Genomic DNA, 21,262 nt, shown 5'->3' with positions numbered 1-21,262 from the left:
CCTCCAGGTCAAACCCTTAACAGTTGTTGTTGTTATTATTATTATTTATTGAATTTATATCTCACCCTTTCAAAGGAGCCCAGGGTGGCAAACAGATACACAATTTAAAAGTAATAACAAAGCGTAAGCATTCTAAAACAGTTAAAGCATTATAAAAACAATCACAGTTAAAAACATCTAAAACCAGTTACAGTTAAAAACTTTCTTCCATTCAGTGATCTCAGGGTTGCCAGTCACAGTATTCTTCAGTCACCAAATGCCTGTAAACAGGAATGTTTTCAAATTCTTCCTGAAAGTTGTATATAATGGAATCAAGTGTGCTACAACTGGGCAAACACCACTGAAAAGGCCCTGTCACAGGTTAACATGTGAAGCTGCTCAATTAATATACTGAGAACTAGTGGTTCTTGGGGGGGTACCTAGAATTAGCAGGTTACTGAAAAACCACAGGGTTTATGGTAAAGGGTTGGCAGAATCTGAATATGGCTTTTTCTGAACAATTAACTTATCAGAATTGGATGGTAAAAGGAATTGCCGAAACGGATAACTTTTGATACAATTTTGACTCTCTTTATAGCTAAACAAGGATGGAAATGTACTACAAGTTGGACTAGATGATCCTCAGGGTCCCTATCCGACTCTATGAGTCTATAATGCCTTGCCACTATGGAGGGATATTCTAACCATAAGGAAACCTGAAGCCCCCTGAGGGGCAGAACTTAGTAAATGCAGAAGTAGAGCACTGTCTACTTATACTTTCCCCTATTTTCTTACTGTACATTATTGCTATACTCTGCTTACAGTGTTGTTTTATGTCAACATTGCTATATGTCAAAAATTTCCATAAATAAAATAATTAATCGAAAGCAGGATTACATATAACTTCCCTGATACTGTCATGAGCACCAGTCGTCATGAATGCACAATAACGAAGATGTCTGGAAGGTCCAAAGTCAGTAGTGATTTCTGAGTAAGCATGCATCAGACTAAATCACAGGGAGTCATAATTTTGATGCCAACATGACCACTTGTTAGACAGCCTTACTACTATAGATCAGTATAGATCAATCAGTTTGCTCTAGGGTGGTTGTTGTTGTTGGGTTTTTTTAAAAAAAGTGTTTTCTTTCATTTGCTAGTTTGCATTTTCATTTGGTTAGGTTTCTCTCTCCCTGATTCAAATTCTCAGCTGAGGAAATGCTCTAAGCAATGTTAACTATGACAACTAGAAAGAAAAAGGTTTTGCATGAGATGCAAGATCGAACTAGAGTCCCATTGCAAACTTTGCCTCCTTTGCAAGTCAAGACACAGAGGGGACCCTTGAAGGCACAAGCACCAGAGCATTAAAAACCAGTTTATGCAATCAGCAAAATCAAATGATAAAGAGGAAAGCTGATCCAGTCAGCTGATGAATGTGCATAGGATTGCAGCAGCCTTACGGGCCCAGACCTGCATAGTATTAGCAACAGAAAAGAGTTGCTCTGGTTTGGTGGCTGGACCATTATGCATTCCAGATGACATTTGTAACAATTTGTTCAAACACTTAACATTTGATGTGTGTTTTCTTTGAGAAAATGCTGTCTTTCTGCTAGATAGGCAGCTAAAACTATACTGTAGCAATTGAACATACTACATATTTTCTTGTGATATATTTGTTTCTGAAATTAATTGGTTACTGTCCTATTGGAATAAAGTAGTGAGTTTGAGGAATATGGCATGCAGCTTCAAATTCCTACTAAGCTATGGAGTTCAGTGCCATTTAACCTTAGATTTTTTTTAAAAAAAATCTGCTTTCCACCTGTAAAATGGATATGTATTATGACCTGCCCCAGAGTCTATATTCGAAAGCATGATTAAATACATTTATGTTTACTCAGAAGTAAGTCACACTGTGTTCAATGTGGCTTATTCCTCAGTAAAGCTGTCATCCTATATACCGTTACTTGGGAGTAAGTCCCATTAAACTTGATGGAGCTTCTAAGTATACATTTATGTTGTTGTTGTTTAGTTGTTTAGTCATGTCCGACTCTTCATGACCCATGAACCAGAGCACGCCAGGCACTCCTGTCTTCCACTGCTTCCTGCAGTTTGGTCAAACTCATGCTGGTAGCTTCGAGAACACTGTCCAACCATCTCGTCCTCTGTCATCCCCTTCTCCTTGTGCCCTCAATCTTTCCCAACATCAGGGTCTTTTCCAGGGAGTCTTCTCTTCTCTTGTGGTGGCCAAAGTATCGGAGCCCCAGCTTCAGGATCTGTCCTTCCAGTGAGCACTCAGGGCTGATTTCCTTCAGAATGGATAGGTTTGATCTTCTTGCAGTCCATGGGACTCTCAAGAGTCTCCTCCAGCACCATAATTCAAAAGCATCAATTCTTCGGTGATCAGCCTTCTTTATGGTCCAGCTCTCACTTCCATACATCACTACTGGGAAAACCATAGCGTTAACAATACGGACCTTTGTTGGCAAGGTGATGTCTCTGCTTTTTATGATGCTGTCTAGGTTTGCCATTGCTTTTCTCCCAAGAAGCAGGTGTTTTTTAATTTCGTGACTGCTGTCACCATCTGCAGTGATCATGGAGCCCAAGAAAGTAAAATCTCTCACTGCTTCCATTTCTTCCCCTTCTATTTGCCAGGAGTTGATGGGCCATTGGCCATGATCTTCGTTTTTTTGGTGTTGAGCTTCAGACCATATTTTTCACTCTCCTCTTTCATCCCCATTAAAAGGTTCTCTAATTCCTAACTTTTATATGCCTGTTGTCTTTGTCCATGGAGTTTTCTTGGCAGGGATACTGGAGTGGCTTGCCGGTTCCTGCTCCAGGTGGATCACGTTTGGTCAAAACTCTCCACTATGACCTGTACATCTTGGGTGGCCCTGCATGGCATAGCTCATAGCTTCTCTGAGTTATTCAAGCCCCTTCGCCGCAGCAAGGCAGTGATCCATGTATACATACATTTAAAGAATTGTATTAAACGAAGCTGCCTTGCACTGCATCAGACCAGTGGTACAATTGTATTGTTATAAAAGATCACCAAAAATGAATGACAACATATACATAGCCATTTTTCCCTTGTTACACTGAATATGAATGCTTTTAACATGTTTTCATTCTATTTACCTATATTATGGGAGGGGTCACCTTGAGGGTGAGGGTCTTCTGAAGAAAGATAAGCAACAAAACAGATAATTAATAAAATGTTTATTAGCAAATGTGAACTTGAAACTTGTATGTGAAATACCTTCAAGGAGCTGAGGAATTAAGATTCTAGGAAGGAATTATTCTGAATGGAGAAAACAGTTCAGATCAGAACTGGTTAAAGAAGAGTTAGTCCCACTTATTTCATTGGAAGTTGTCAAGTTAAGTGCAAGCCTGCTATTTTTAGCAGATCATGCTGTAAGTCATCTTGAAAGCTTATGATACTTGTCAAAGTCATGTTGACACTTATGAGAACAGTATTCCTCATTCCTTCAATAGAGTATGTCCAGTTTTGGCTATGCATTTTGAAGTTCAAAAGTGAGTAGGTAAGAAAGGAGGGGGTGGAAGTGACTAGTGTTCCTTTTAGTCTAAAACTATGCCAATATACTGTTTTAAAAGGGTGGGGAAACAGTTCTACTTTTTGATTCAGGATCTTGTTATTTATTCGATCTTCCATCCCTGGCATCTTCAGGTAAGGCTGGAAGATTCCTGCATCTGAAAACCTGGAAAGCCGATGCCAGTCAATGTCAACAACACTAAAATAGATAGACCAACAGCCTGGCTTGGTATATGACAGCTTCCTATGTAAATGGGTACAAAATATAATCTTCTGAGGTTTTGGAATGCAGTTCATAGTTGGACAGCATTTCGGGTTTTGTAATGTGTAGCTAAACAATGTCCTGATTAACTGAACTGCTATACCCCAATCCTGCAAAGAATGTTCACTTTGACATTGTCAGCGCCAGCAAGTCAGGGACAGACAGCTGCAAGCATCCTACACAGAAATACATGAGTTCCATGTGGCTTACTCCCAAATAAGCATGGCTAAGGCTGTAGCCATAAGATTCATTATCTTTCCTTTACTTTCAAGCCATTACTTGTAATACATCCTTCAACCCTGAACTCAATACTCTTGAAAAACGTCATTGACTTCAGGGAAACAGTTGTACTTGAGATTCAGAATCACCAAGGTATATGGTGGTTGACACAGCATAAATTAAAAATATAAGTCCCTGCCCCAAGAAGTTTTCAATATATCCCCACCCCTTTATCTTTTATCTTGCCCTTTCCCAAAGGATCTCAGGACAACATAGAACATCCATCTCTAGAACAACCATCTAGTGCCCTCAAGTTGTTTTGAACCACAACTCTAATGACTGGTGCTGATGAGAGTTGCAAACCAAAACATCTGTAGGGCACCAGGCTGGGGAAGGCTAGCACAAAATGCCGCCCCCCTTTTTAAATCCTCACAACAATGCTGTGAAGACCATTAAGCGTAGAAAAACTGACTGGCCCAAGATCACCCCTGCTGCAGGGGTCAATGGGAAACATAAGAAGGCGGCTCATCTAGTCAAGCATCCTGTTCTGCTCTCAAGCAGAACCTGAGCACAGTGGCACTTTCCTGACCCATGGTTCCCAGAAACTGGTATTCAGAGACATGCTAACTCTGACAGTAGAGGCAGAACACAACAATCATGGTCAACAGCACATGAATTTGTCTCATCCTCTTTTAAAGTCATCCAAGTTGGTGGCAATTACTACATCTTCTGGGGGCAAATTTCACCGTTTCGCTATGTACTGTGGGTCACAGATTCCTCGTGCATATTCCAGAGTAAGTAGTTTGTTTGCATCTTATACACTGGGCAGGAAACAGATTAAATATTAGGACATGTTGGATGTGTCCCAACTTCATCAGTTTTGTTTACTTCTGCAGCCACTTGCCAATGCTGAGTTACCTGCCAACGACACTCAGCTGAGCTTAGCTCCAGATCATATTTTCAATGCCAATAATATTTCAATGTCTGGCCCTCAGACATGTGAAGCAACAGTGATGAAGAGCAGTACTCTTCACATTTTTCAAACTAGGATCCACCTTGAGCTGCAGCCAAAAGATGTGGACTGTCTGTACCTTTTCCATGGTAGGTGTACATTGTTAGTGATCTGGAAAACTGCACCTTCCACAATTCAAGGAGCAGGAGGCCTGTCCACCTTTGCGTCTGGTTTGTCCTTCTCTTTCTCAAACGTGCCCTTGAAATGTGGCAAAGCCTGTTCTCTGGCCTGGGTGGGGGATGAAGGTGGGTGGGAACCTCTGACTTTTTCATGGCTGGAATGTAATCTATTATACAAAGGTAAGAGTTGCATCTCTTGCTTTGCCCATGGTGATGAATGGGGAGACCCCACTGCTGCACAAATCGAGTTAGAGTAGTTCACTAGCAGTGACCCATACTGCTTCTCTCTCTCTTCCCACCCCACCCCACATGCTTATTTGTCACCTAGAAGATGGGTTGTAGTACTTCTACAGCCTTATGGTGGTATACTCAGGAGTAAGAAAACTGCCAACCCTTTTCAAAGGCTCCTTTCTGGCAACTTTAGCCTTAATTCACTCCTGACTTCTCAGGCATTTTAAACCAGCAACATAGACCAAAAGACCAAAACAATGTTGCCAGAATAGATCTTAGTCTATTCAAAAACAATTACACTCCAGAAATCTTCTTAAATATCTACATAAGTGGAGAAGGGGGTGGGGGACAAGGGAAGAAACATAGACTACGCACAATCGAAAGGAAAACAAAATACTAAACCAGTATCTAATCCAAGGGTGGCAAATCTTCACTCTGCAGACCAATCTTGGCCCACTAGGGGATCCAGTTTGGCCCTCGAAACCATTTTCTCCAAACAATGTCCACCTGCCTATCAGCTAACAGTCCTTGAGCTGGGGAAATGCCCCACGCCCACCCTTGTTTAGAAATGAACACTTGACCTGCCCCTTGATCTAGTTCCCTATCCAGGTTGACAAGCAGGAGGATACCAAATTGTTGGCGAGGGGGAACATGTGAGAGGAATTTACTTCAAGCTCTGCTTGTGGACTTCATCTGGATGACTGCTGTGAGAATCTTGTTGCTGAACTAGAAGACCTTTGGCCTGCTCCAGCTATGTTCTTCTTTTATTTTATTTTGGGGGGGAGGCAGATCCAAATAATTATTCATTCCTAGATGTGTCCAAATTTCTGGGAACCTCTGCCAGCAGACATGTCCAAGAGGCCATCATAAATGTGTGCCTGACAGATGGGCCAGTTATAAAAGATTGTCTCCTGTCAATGGGAAGCTTGGTTGTATGCATGTAGAACTTAGAAATAAATGTTCCATGAGCTGCGTTCAACAGGACTCGCTCCCAGGTAAACATGGAGATGATCATAACCTTAAATGTGAGCCTATGCAGCATGCTTACATGGAAGTAAACCCCACCAAGTTCAGTGGGGCCTGCTCTCAAGTTAGTGTGCTCATGTTTGTAGCCATAGCCCAGGGGTGGGGAACTGCAGCCAAAGTACCTCGATGTTTAGGTTCCATGGGTTATATAGACATGATGTCAAGTGTAGGACAGGTAGGCATGGCTTAGGGAAAACAGACTCCTGGGCCACATTTGGAGCCCTCCAGGGCTGAATTAGGCCCTCAGGCTGCTACCAAAATCCTATTTGGATTGTTGAAGGATGACAGTTTTAATGCAAGCCACTGGTAAATAAGATGATGGCTGCCAAATTAGAGTACATTCTGTTGCACACTTGCTGTCCATAATTTTCCAGTTGCATTAAAAATGAAACAGAATGTGTAGTGCCTTGTAAAACTAAAACTGGCATAAACAGTTTTACAGCTGATACGCCTAGAGTGAGCAAATGCACTAGCTGTTTAATAGCAATGGGTTATCAAATTTATTGTTGAAAACCATCAAGTTTTCCATCAACCTGCTATTGTATTTTCCACTGACTATTGACGTTCCTGGAAAATGTGCCTAGTTGAGGGGAGGAGGATAAATCATGGTATTATTATTATTAATAAATGTCAACCTGATAAATGCTGTTTAGGAGCAGTAACCTGAGAGAGGCAATGCAGAGAAGCACTGTCTTTAATAAGTAATTTTTTTTACAGTAGCATAGTAAACTTTGCAATAAGCAGCTTTAATGTGTCACTTGTCATATCCATTAACTACTGAAACATAATAGCACTGTAGCATATCCAACCATTTCTCTCTCTCTTGCAAAATTAAGTACATATAAATAATAAGGTTGCTGGTTGGAAGCCACATTTTTTATTTAGACTCATTTTACTGGACATTATAGATGGAGAGGAAGGATCAGCTGAAAGGAGATTCTGACCACACATGAGGAAGAACTTTCTGACAGTAAGAACCGCTTGATAGTGGACCAGACTCCCTTGGAAGGTGTGGTGGACTCTCCTTCATTGGAGGTTTTTAAGCAGAGGTTGGATGGCCATCTGCTTTAGTTGTGATTCCAGCATTGCAGGGGGTTCAACTAGATAACCATTCTATGATGGCAGGTTACCATTTTTAGTAGCAGCAGTATATTTATCATAGCATCTGGTTTGGCCCATTTAAAGCAAGAGGACCTGAAATTGGGCATGATTAACTTGCTCCACTAGGGTGACAGACAACACATTCTTACATCTGGTTACTTGAAAATATGTAGTCTTATTCTCATGCAAATTACATTGGATTTAAACAAATTGAACAGGATCAGAAGCTCTGCCTTCAAGGGCTACCCTTTTTTGCTTCTTCATTTCTCTCAGCATTATGTACTGTTCTCTTAAACAACACAGAAAATGCTTGGAAGGAACTTTAAATATTTCATCATATCCTTACAAATGGATAAACTAGATTTGCCTGTTTTGTTGACTGAAAGCCAATTCTTGCAAACCCATGGGAATATTTTACGTAAGTATTCACACTATCAAGTTCAAGTTAATAAAGTGTTGTTGTTGTTTTTCAAGATTAGGAAGCGGAAGAATTATGTGACTGCCAAATCTTAAACCCAAAAAGGGGTTTGAAAATAGTAGAGCAAATATATCTCATCCCTCAACTCCGCCCAGTATTTTGTGATCATATATCCAAAGAGACATCACACAGATGATCAAATAAAAAATGGTCCAGGAAAAATTAAGCATATCTCTGAAAGTGTCCAAGGGTTAACTCCACAAAATACCTGAAATATAAAACATTCCTAACATAACAGATTATAGTAATCAGGAGTAAAACTGGCACAGGTTACTGATTTATACAAATTAGGAATTCTCTCCCTGTGTTGACTAAAACAACGCCCCGCTTCAGTGTGGGTGGCAAATAAGTGTCTGAAGTTTCTTCAGGTGCCAGTTTTGTTTTTTTGCTAGGGCTAATATTCTTCAAGATATGACAAATCCCTCATTAACCAGAGTGTTACTGGGTTATTTCCTTTATGAGGCAATTACTATTGTGACAACAAGAAGTCATTGAGAATACCAAAAGATCCCTTTACCAAAAAAAAAATGCCTTGTAGAGTCACTTAAGAAATAACTTTTTAGCTTGTGCTTCTGTTTGGCCACTGTGAGAACCAAGTGCTGGAGGATCACATATACAGAATCATAGAATTGTAGAGTTGGAAGGTACCACAAGGGTCATCTAGTCTAACTCCCTGCAATGCAGGAACACACATTTAAAGCACGTTGCTTCCCTAAAAAATCCTGGGAATTGTAGTTTGTTAAAGGTGCTGGGAATTGTAGCTTCAAGGCAACAGTTCTCAGCACCTTTAACAAACCTCAGTTCCCAATATACTTTGGGGGAAGCCATGACTGTTAAAATGGTATGAGTGGTTTAAATGTAGATGTGACATATTATTGCTCTTTTGTACTTATTTTTCCAAGTTGGTAGTTGAATACATATGACACAGAATTTGACTGATGCCTATGGAAGATCCCGGTCTAGTTTTGGCAAGGTAAGAATATTCTTACTAACTGGACCAGTTTACTTGGAAGTACTGTAGTTTCCCAATGAGTTAAATGTGGATACTTCCAAAGACATTGAGCTGGATTTCAGCCAGGGGTTTTCAGGCAATGCTTACTATGAATCTTTTACATATTGGGATCTATTGACAATTGCCTACTGCCAAAAGGCACCATTTTGGTACCAGTGAATGTTTCCCACAAGTATGGAGAAATGATGACAGGGCCAGAGCCAGCAACTCTCAAATCTACAAGCACACGCAAAGCCCTCTCAGACTTGGCTGCTTCTCTAAGGTCCATCTGGGTATGTGGTCTGGCTGGTACCACTGATCTGGGAAAGCTTGGGTGGAGCCAGGACTGAGTTGACCAACATAGTACCTAATGTTGGCAGACTTTTCTGGGCACTTAAGCAGCTTGGGAGACAGGTCCATGACATGCATTTCCCTCTGGCAATTTGGTGAGTGGCCTGAGCTGTCACTGGCACTGCATCTTGCCCCCTGCCGAGAAGTCTAAACTGGCAACAGTTCATACTGTATTATATAGGAATATATAAATGAAAGTATGGGTGCACACTAATATTAGTACTTACATTAATGCAAGCATAGTTATTTAAGTTGTAGATTTAAATGATTTGCCAGTGGTCTAATACTTGTAGTTAGAAGTGTGTTGAGCACACTGTTTTTAAACTGAATCCAAGGCTTTCTCTTCCAAAGTGAGCACCTCAGGAAATCAGGAGGAATTGCTTCATTTACCACAGTAGCATTAGGGCTTGTTGGATAAATAGCCTTAAGACCCAGAGAGTTCTCCAATGCTATAGCATTGTTAGATTACAGTACTTCAATCTCAGATCCTATTCCACAAGCATGACTTTCAAGGATTTGTAAGAGGGCTTCTTAGCTGATTAGGGACTTCTGTTTGCCTAAGATTGGGGTGATGCTTGGGTAGAGACAACGTCTCTCTCCTCCTATATTTGAAGTGATTCATAACTTTCATTGACAGGATTTCTAATAATAGTTTGAAAGAGTTCAGAAGGCTGTGACAGAAAATGAGTAGGGAAGAACTTGACACGACTTAAGTCAACATCTGAACTCCATAGAGTCATGAATCATTGGAAGAAGCTTGCGTTTTTAAAAGGGATGACTGTATTTTACTAGCAAAATTGCTGCCACTTTAATTGAAGGGGTTTTTGTGGAGGGAGGAACTGTCTGCATCAGAAACCTAGCATTGGGTGGTGGATCACGGTTTACATAGCTTCCCCTATGTACATGCACTTTGCAGAGTACAAGAGGAAAGATCTCTGCACTGAGAAGCTTACAGTTTGTAATTTGACACAGGGAGAGACAACAGAGAAAGAGCCAGGAGTTTGGAGAATGGATTAATATACATTCATTTGCTTGTATTTAGGCTTAGTTACATAGTACGCCTTCCTCAACCTGGTGTTCTCCAGATTTTGCAGAACTACAGCTACCATTATATCCAGTGCTTTTTTTTCCTTAAAAAAATGTTTAGGGGCACTCTCATTTTCCTACTCATATTGAAATGCTGCTCCTCAATGAGGCCAAACTTAGATTCACAAAATGTTTAGGAGTATGCGTACCCCTGTGTATCCCCAGAAAAAAGCACTGATTATATCTAACCATTGACCATGGGCAATGCTGTGGCCTCTAATATTGTCTAACAATAGATGTATTGTCTAACAATATCTAGAGGCCCCAAGTTGAGGAATGCTACTGGACCAGAAGGACAGCATTCAGATAGCATTGAATTCTATCTTTCTACTGTTCCTTACCTGTTAATTTCCATGTTTTATGTGACCTAAATGACCTTATGTCACATAATGCAAAATCCACTTCTGGAAATCTAGCAGAAGTTTAGTGCTCATTCCCATGGTAATTGTTTCCAGAAAGAAAGAAAAACATTTGCAATCCTGGAACCTAGAATTTCTCATGAGTTTTGCATTGTTAGTTTCCCGCACTGCTCATGTAATGAAATTTTGGGTGCTATTTTGACATACTGCATGGTAAATCAGGGGGGGGGGGGAGAGAAATGTGTGTGTGTAGAAAGGGTGAGAGAGTTGCAATATGTCTGATGGTGTTCATTGTTGTGTCACATCACACTTGCAGGTGTGGATGAAATGTAGCATGACATGGCAGTATATTGTCAAAGAGCCACAGTTCTATAGCACAACAGGTACTGCAGTGTAAATGGAAGATTAAAAATCAGGGCAGAAGGGCTAGCATTATAACCAGTAAAACTACCATAATAACCTCCATGTGTGAATGCAGCTATGGTTTCATGAAGGTGTTCTGAGAAGCAGTTCCTAGAATAAGGAGCAGCAAAAGGGAAAGAGGCATGTGAGGAAATCAGTTTTGTCTAACCTCCCAACCTAGGGCCTTATAGATCTTCTATAGTCTCAATGTACTTGCAATACATGGTGGACTCCTTGGAGTCTCTGTACTTATTGAAGTCATTAGAACAGGACTGAAGAACAATTGCCCAGCCTTGGGCTCTCCAGATGTTTTGGACTACAACTCCTATCAGCCCTAGCCTGTATGGCCAATGGGAGTTGTAGTTCAACATCTGGAGAGCCACATGTCCCCTCCACAACTTTATAGTATCATAGGAGGATGACTAAAAGGAGGGAAATAGATTTACACAATAACATGACCAAGCATGTGCTCCTAAAATTTATTGAGATGCTTTTTGCGGTCACCAAAATTTGAACCACATATCATTTCCTGTGTAAATATTGGATCCAGAGCAATATTCTCTTTTGCTCAGAGAATTAACATATTGTTTTAGGTTGTAAACAAGTGGCTATGTGGGTAGGTTGTTCTTGGAAGAACACCGAGTAAAATTAATTCTCAGAGGCATCACTAGGATTTACTATGACTTTCCAGATTGTTAATTTAGTTCAGTAATTGTGCAGCTACTGCTCAGTTGCTGTACCTGATCCAGAATGCTTTTCTCCAATGTGGCCTATTGTTGCATTTTCCCAACACATAGGCCACAATATTTTGCCCTTTAGTAAATGCAACTCCTTTCCTACCACACCCCTAATCCTACTACATCAATTACAGCTCAGAGTACAGCATGTATAACACTTACCGGTAGCCAATGTCTGTAGGAGCGTGACTAGTAACCAACACAACTACCCAACTCCATCTGCACATTGTGAATACTTTTTGCAAGGGTTACTTTTGCATCATTTATTGAAACAGTTCCTCCACTCTCCTGCTCTATAACTCTAAATACTTACCTAGCTTGCTGGTTTCTTGTGTTTCTCTTTCCAAATTAAGCAACACGTGATTTAACTTATTGGTGGGACTAATTTAGTATTAAGATTACCATGCTCTATTTGGAATGGTCTTTTGTGTTTCAGAATTGGAATGATTATTTTATTAGTTTCTATAATTGTGGATTCTGTTGTTGTAACCCACCTTGGGACCTTATGGCAAAGAGTGGGTAAGAAATACTGTTTATAAGTAAAATTATTTATTTGTACATGCAAGTATGTCAACATCCCTTTTCTATGTAGATGTACATATGTATATGTTTCTGTACATATTTTTGTTATTTATAATTAATGCATATTATTAATACAACCATAATAAATTGTTTTTTTCATTCTTTCTATAATGTATACCCTACATTACTAATACAAATAGGCACTTGAAGTAGACAATTTCAGCAAGAGTGGCCTTTCTTATCCACAGCAACACACATTGTTTTGGGCAACTTTTCCTTTCCTTTATTAACATATGTAGCTTTTTTGAAAATGCACATACCAGTATTCTTCCCCCCTCTCAAGCACTGCTGCACACATCTTTAGGGCTGGAGTAAAGGGCATGTGACCTAGGCAACTGGCTGGGCAACTGGGCTTGGGGGGATGCTAAGTTCAAGCCTCACCTGTTGTGCACTATCTATTTAAGTATCCACGCAACAGGTGAAACAATAGCTGAAACAGTTCATCTTCATTTTCAAATTGGCAAAACTGACTTATTTCCCCAACACTGTCTTTCTTTACAGTGTTCATTTGGTGTGAGCATGTGGTACTTTTTAGTTTGCAGGAAAACAAATCATACCAGTGCTCATTCACAAACACCATGTGCATGAGTGTTTGTGATTAGATCAATAGTTTGGATCCAGACTCAGCAGGATTTAGGTTCCACTGAAAAATGTGAAAGAGCAGATGAATGTTCAACTTTCATTCTAAAAAGTAAATCTGTAGCTCTTTCACTAAGGAAAAAGGTGCAGGCAGTATTCTACTTAATTCCTCCCTGTGGTGTAATTAAATGACTTTTAAATAACTTTGAACATATCGGGCTACTATGGAAAAGAAGGCAATACTCCTGTACCTTTAAGGGTTGTGTAGAAGGATTTCAGCTGGTGTAGCTTGTCAGGCAAGCTCTTCTACATCACTATTAAATATGCAGGGGCTCCACCTTCTTTTCGCATCTGGCCACTGTAACTGGTAAACCTAGATCCATATAATTTATGTCTTTGCCGCCTTCAATGGGTTTCCCAGGGCAGTCCAGTGCATATCTTCTTGGAAGTGAGTCCCACTTAATTAAATTGGACTTTCTCCCAGGTGTGTATACTTAGAAGAGCGCTATTCATTTGTCAAGGGGCAGTGATATATTATTAAGAACTCACTTCTTCAGACCTGTCCCCTTCTAGTAAAGGTAAAGGGACCCTGACCGTTAAGTCCAGTCGTGGACGACTCTGGGGTTGCGGTGCTCATCTCACTTTACTGGCCGAGGGAGCAAGCGTTTGTCCGCAGACTGCTTCCAGGTCCAGTAAAGGGTAAAGGTAAAGGGGACCCCTGACCATTAGGTCCAGTCGTGACTGACCAAATTGTGAGAAAACAATGTAAAGAAAAAATCAGAAACAAAGTCTAAGAAACAGAGACCAAGAGAGTAAAAAATTCTATTGAATTATTTTCTCCTTTACCATTTTGTTTTGTTTTGCACTACATTTTTTTTTGTTTTCCCACCATTATTTGGTATACAGTATATCCTTTTCTTTACCACTCCTCTTCACCTTTTATCCACTGTCGTCATCTTCCACCCATCCTGTCTTTTCAAGCTATAGTTTTAGCTCTTGAGATGCAGCAAGAAAATGCAGTGAAATAGGAGACCCCTTTCTGCTGAGCTAAACCCCATTTGACAGTATGTCATATACTGTAAATACATCTGCATTTTGCAGAGCATAAGGAAGACGTCTGACAATAAACAGAACAAGATAAGATGTCTGAAATGCAATATTTATGTTGTATGATTCAGCTTTTAAGTCCTGCCAGGCCTGCATTTCAAAATGTGCTCAAGTCCAAGTTTACAATTCTTTCTACCCAATATTTTAAAAACGATGTGTTACCAGTTTTGTTAACGATGTTTTGATGTCATAGCACATTTTGGGTTATATCAAATTGCCTTCCTCCACTTATAAAAGGCTTTTAGATACAACTGAAGCTTCTGGGAAGGGAATAGGAAAGAAGGTGATTTTTGCACATTCCATCTTTCTCCTGTAGCCACCCCTGCATAACTTCCCAAGCAGTTCTAAACTTTAGAGGATGGGGTGTAGCTTAGGGATAGAGCATCTGTTTTGCATGCATTAGATCCTGGGTTCAATCTCCAGCACCTCCTGGTAAGGCTGGGAGTGACTCCCTGCTTGAAATTCTGGAGATCTACTGTCAGTCAGTGTGGAGAATACTGAGCTAGATGGGCCAATGATCTGACTTGGTATAAGGCATCTCCCTGAGTTCCTGGGATCTCCCAACCTTCTGGAGCAGATTTGGAAAGGTGCAGGGGGATGCAGATGTGAGTGGGAACCAGTGAAAATTGCCTTTCTCCCACTTGTGGAAGACTCTGATAGATTGAAGAACTGTTCAGGGAAGATGGGAGTTGCAGTCCAGCAACATCTGGAGGGTTACAGTTTCCCCACTTCTGGACTACATAGACCACTGCTCAGACCCTCATGTTGCATATTCAGTGAGCTGGTCTGCTTTTACAGCTACCAAAAATAGTTGCTAGTGTTCTACAGCAGAAGTGAGCAGACTTCTAGACTCTACTTTGTGATTTCTTTCTTCTTTTCTTTTCCTTTCCTTTCCTTTCCTTTTTTATTTTTATTTTTTTTACAAAAACCCTGAGATCTGTTAACTGGAGCCTGATGAAAAAAGGCATACCTTAAGATTGTCAGAACTCAAGAGCCCAGGAATTTGTTTTGAGTATGAGAACTAAACGGAGCTCACTGTCCTTCCACATGTACAAATCTCCACTCCTGGTTACCTCAGGCTTTCTTCAGTTCACTAGTATAATTTAGAGCAGGATGAGGAGAACATTAGCTCATAAGAAGAGCTCTGCTGGATCAGACCAGGTGCTTATCTAGTAGCTAGTAGCCATTGATAGCCTTATAATCCAAGATAAGGAGAATCATTTTTTTACTGCTGTTGTTAAAACACAGTGGCAGAGTGTAATCAAACAGTGCCCAGGGTGGGCACTGAGTGTGCTCCCAAGGGGACAGGATCTGGCATGGCCTAGCATATCACCCCCCCCATGCTTCCCCACGCTACACCACTGGTTAAACAGTTGGGAGTCAGACATCCTTGCCACTCTATTACAAATGACTCAGATATTTGCTGGTCGATCCTGATCACCTTCTCTACCCTACACTTGAGGAATGCCACGGAATGCTAAGAACCATGGGCTGTCTGTAGTACTTGAGTAGCGGTAATTTTAGCACGGATAAAAGGTGCCAGATCTCAGAATGTAAATCTTTATTGTGTTTCCCATTCACCAGTTTTCGTAACATTTCTGTAGGCTCAGCATCTCTCTGATTAACACAGTAGTTCAATGGTTATGGAATCTATTTATATATACACCTAGTCCCTGAAGTTGTTTCTTGTTAATGCTGTTACTGGGGGTACTCTATCCACCTCTATAAGCATGCCCACACATGCACCTGCTGATAAATGTGTCAGAGCGGCACATGCATTTTCAGTATTTATTTATGAGCATTAGTAATGCCTGTAAGAAGAATGAGCATCAAGCTATCTGAAGAAGCCAGATGAACTGGGGACAATGTGGCTTTATCGTTAAGGAGGTACAATATGACACTCCTACTCTTCTCTTGATGAGTTTTTTTAACGAACACAGTCAAATCCTCTATATCCTCTCAGATCCTGTTTGTATAGACTGAGAAATCAATGCATTTCATTTGGGAGGGCTGGGAAACATTGCATTGATCTTGCACTATTAAATATATGCTTGTGCATTACGTAAATATTAGTTACTATTTAAGCCCACTGTGCACCTGTAGTGTCAATGAAGGGAAGCTTTATTGCCCAATGTTGGTCCACTGGCAATAACAAGTCTCTTGAGTCTGGCACAATAGTTTGCTTCTGGGGATAATATTTGGATATTATGTGGTATAGTAGTTAGAGTGTCAAACTTTGTCATGGGAGGCGAAGATTAAATACACACTCAGCTGATTGGGTTACCTTAGGCTAGTCACCATCTCTCTGTCTAGCCTACCTCACAGGGTTGCTGTGAGGATAAAATGGGTAGGGGGAGAACCATGTATACCAACTTGAGCTCCTTGGAGGAAATGCAGGATATAACTATGATAATAAATAAAATCAGCTTGGGAAGCTGATTTGGGAAGCATTTACCTTTATTGGAATGGGGGCCATCAAGCTCAAGTTGTATAGTGCAACCTTGTAGATGTCCATTCAGAAGTTTACTGTCTTTTCTGGGACTTACTCCTAACAGAAAGTGTGTTTAGGATCTCAGACTTAATGAACTGAAGTCTTTATATAGTGTGCTGTGATTGAAACAATTTGATTGTAAAGTTTGCTATCATAAGTTTTATTTGTTCTTCTCATGGCCTATTTTCTCTTTCTCACAGATCATATCATGATTTCGGACTCACTATTACAACATATCATGATTCTATGTGGCAGTAAGCAATCATAGGCTATTAATGGAGTCCTCCAGCCTTTCTGGGATCTTTGTTGTAACAATAGTCTTTAAACAAAGACATTTAAACTGTATATTTATATATACAACTCACTACATGGCATAATTGTTATATTATAGCCAGGTTTCTATTTGCTCAGTGCAAAATTCTGTTTAAGTGCAAAAGATGATCCACATTCTGTATATTAGCTGAATTCTACAACCTGTGTACTTTATGTAAATTAAGCAATTTTGGTGTAACTTAGTATACCGTTTGCAAGCATGGGGACAAGCAAGCAGAAAATGTTCCACATTGGTGCTATTTAAAAAGCACTTTTTAGTGTGTCTTTTGAATTCTCAACCATCAAGTGTTTTCATAGGATGTGATTATTACATCTGTTTTGAGGATTGGCATAGTGAGTAGTCTATAGATTACAGTGATCCAATTACTGTACCAAGACCACATAGAATGTTAGGGGCCCACTCATTGATTGAATCTAGGCATATTGCCTTTCATTTTCGTGATTTAATTTCAGAACCATACTTAGGTATCTAAAGACCTTCTTTTGCTACACTTAATGCTATTTCATGGTTTCTCATAGCTCATGCATGGAGCTTTTTTGGAGACCTGTAAAGAGCCGACCATTCATATAGACATACGCAAACCGAACCAAATTGTTAACAGATGCAGTAATATAACAGCTCGGCCACACTGATGCTTGCAAAATGAAGGGTAACGACAGAAAAGGAGAGCTTGTTATTGTCTTTTATATGAAACCCATCAAAGCAACTAATGACGTGTGTGTATTTTTAACCCTGCTGGGGGGCGGGGCGGAGAATACAATGTGAAGTTTAACATTCCTACAGTTTAACATATAGCTAGCTTTCTTTTCACTCCTAAATCTCTCCATGCCAAAACCATACTTTGTCCCCAGACATTTTCCTTTTTCACTCTATCCTATAATTCTCTAACCACAAGGTTATAAGAGTTCAGCTCCAGCGAGATTAATTGAAGGCTGCAGACCTCTCATCCACAGGAGCAGGAGCCATTTTAATTTGAGGGCCCTCTCTGCTAGCTAGTGCAACACCCACAGTTTACACAAAAGTCCATTTTATAATGGTTGTCACACCCCAATTACATAACGCCATTTCACCAGGCCTAGCAATGAACCCAGTGGTAATTAAAGGGGTCTATAATTCGAAAGTATCCAGCTTGTTTTGTGGAAATAAATTATAACAATTGCTTAAATCTGTGCATTTGGGATGGACATGATGCATTTTGTTGTTTGAGATGGTGTCCACCCCCATTCTGTGTATAGAAGTTGTGACTGCAGAACTTAAGATAACAGGGTTAATTTAGGGAGTGATGGGCAGCAGGCTATGTTAGATGTGTGGGACAGGCTGTATGGCATATACAACTCTGTCAACCAACACCTCACCACCACTTGTCACCCCAAAGCACTCTGTGCTGTTGCCCAGTGGGTCTCCAGGAATATTAGAGTGGCTGGGAAAGCCCAGTCAGATGGGTGGGGTATAAATAATAAAAATATTATTATTAGACATCAGGGAGTGGCAGGGCTCTGAAACGTATGTGTGGTGGAGGCAGGGGACGAGGAGAGTGACCTAGGTGAGGGCACCAGTGATTTGTGGAGTATCATGCCACCCACAAGGAGCCAGGGGACGAGGGAGAGTCAGGGCAGTCTGAAGCAGAAAAGTGAAGAGCAGTGATGACTTCAACCTATCAGATGAGAGTATATAAGCTGGAGGAGGAGAGAGGTCCCACTGTTGCTGCAACTGCTCCATATGGCCCAGATGAAACCCTAGCTCATGATTACTCATATCTAAAAGCAAAGCCAGGAAGCTGAAGTATATTATTAATATACCAACACCATATGGAAATCCTGCAGTCCTGTCCACATTTTCCTGAGAAAAAGCCTCACTGGGCTAACCAAGAAAGCACACAGGATCAGGCTGCACCTTTCCAAAATGCCACTCGAACACATTATTTTTCTCCCCTCCCCCCTCCCTTAGACAGCTATAATACAATCACTATGAAAGACAGAAATGGGAACCTGAAATACAAAGCGGCAAGTTATTAGACTTGCTGAAGGCTAAGTAATGAATCAGCTCTTAGACTTTGGGAGTGCCTGGCTCCAAGCTCCAAGAACACAGAGTTAGAGGATAAAGTAAGCACTAGTTTTGGCGGAAGAGCCAAGAAAACAACACATGGGCAACAGCATGGTTCTCAGGCCAGGGCCGTACAGCCTGACTGAAAACACATGATCCAAAATGAAGAAAACAGAAGCACTGCCCAGAATAATCAGTAGCATTTAATCCCACAGAATAAGTAACAAGTAATTTAAATGTTCTAAAACCTTCCAAGTCAACCTGGGCATCACACCATTTGACCTGGAAACTCTGTACTGGTAGGTTGTGATGTGCTAGTGATGAGGAAAAGCACTATGTACATATTCAAAGGAATTTTGCCACTATTTATATGTCTCAGATACTCTGTGCCTTTAGCAACTGTATAATAAGTAAAGATTTGCCAGTGAATGTGCATTAGTGAGAAAATATTTACATTTAATTTATGCCTATCATGCAACCATTAAAGGCTCAGCACCTTGTCCTGGGATGTATGTATTCCGTATGCAAATGATTTAGCTATGGAAACATTAAATTTGCTTCTGCTATTTGGTTCAAGCTTCTTGGTAAAGGTAAAGGTAAAGGTAAAGGTAAAGGTAAAGGTAAAGGGACCCCTGACCGTTACATCCAGTTGTGGACGACTCTGGGGTTGTGGCACTCATCTTGCTTACTGGCCGAGGGAGCCGGCGTTTGTCCACAGACAGCTTCCGGGTCATGTGGCCAGCATAACAAGCTGCTTCTGGTGAACCAGATCAGCACACAGAAACGCCGTTTACCTTCCCGCCAGAGCGGTACCTATTTATCTACTTGCACTTGGCAAGCTTCTAGTCCTCACCAAATGACTTGGTGTACTTGCTCTCATTAAATGTTCTCCCTCTTGTTTGTGCAGGTGCAATTGTGGCCTTTAGGAAGGCTCCCATTGAAGACCCACTTCTCGGAATCTGACCTGGTGCCTAAGGGTGAGACAAAGCCAAAATGAAGAGCTCCTGACTATTTGGAGCTACGCAGCTAAATAAGAAGAAAAAAGTGCTTGCCCCTACAGAATTATGACAAGTCTCAACAAGTGAATAGTGACTATGGGCTGTGGGAGGAAGCAAAAAAAAAAAAAAAAGGAGCTATGAAATTAACACATCACATCCTGACCCCAACAAGGAGAAACAAACCTCTGAAAGGTACAGACATTCTCATTCTAATTAATCACAGAGAGTGCCAGAGAAAGGATCCAGAGCCACCTGATGTGTGTAAAACGTTAGTTCTACGCAAATGACAATGCAGCAGGTGTGTGCATGGGAAGGCTGAAGGCAATGACTTCAGAAAAGGGAGAATGGCTTTTAAGAGATCTGCCTCAACCTGTCTCAATCCACTCTTGAGAAAGAAATGAATGGGCCAGGGCCTCGGGTGTTGGCACAAGGCAATGTGCAAGTCAAGGAGCAGCAGCACAGAGATGGCTTAAAGCCACCTTTACATCAGTTCAGTTCAGCTGGAACTGGAAATTGCTCCCAACATGCATTGGCCGATAGCTGCCAAGGAGGTGTGAAAGTATCAATAATTACACTTATATAGACATTTCAGATTATTACCTAGTTAAGCCTCACTGCCAACCATTTGTGTGGGGGTAAGAAGGCTGTTGTTCATATTCTACTTATCTTTTAAAGATTTGCAAATGTGAAGTTAAGGAAAGATATTCATCTGTTGAGGGCCCATTTCCATATAATATTTTATGTTTCTGCAATGACTTCTGGATGCCACCCTAGATTCTTGTTGAAGCCTGTGCAAGGGACTATGCCTGGAAATGTTACATGGTTACCTCATTCCGACTCAGCCCTTGTCACACACATTACAACTTCCTTCCAAATGTTAATGTGGAAGCCCTAAACAATAAATCAAAATCTGAACCTCCAAAACTGCTAAACTGAAAAATGGCTAATTTTATCTTCAAAACCAACTGACACCACATTAACATGGCCTTCTTATATAAGTAGAGCTTCAAGCAATGGAGATGAACCCATGGTCATCCAGATGATATGGGACTACAACTCCCCTCATTCCTGATCTTTGGTCATGCTCATTGTGACTGATGGGAGATGGAGTCCAATAACATCTGGAGGGTCAAAGGTTCCCCACTCCTGAGCTACAGACTCTTCCAGGGGTAAAAGCAAGAGCACAGCTATTTCCTACATGAACAGGGATGGTCAACTTTCAAAGGGG

The sequence above is a fragment of the Podarcis erhardii genome (assembly GCF_964252035.2).
Source record: "Podarcis erhardii genome assembly, chromosome: 12".
In the NCBI taxonomy this organism is placed as follows: domain Eukaryota; kingdom Metazoa; phylum Chordata; class Lepidosauria; order Squamata; family Lacertidae; genus Podarcis; species Podarcis erhardii.
Note: the sequence above shows the minus strand (reverse complement) of the source record.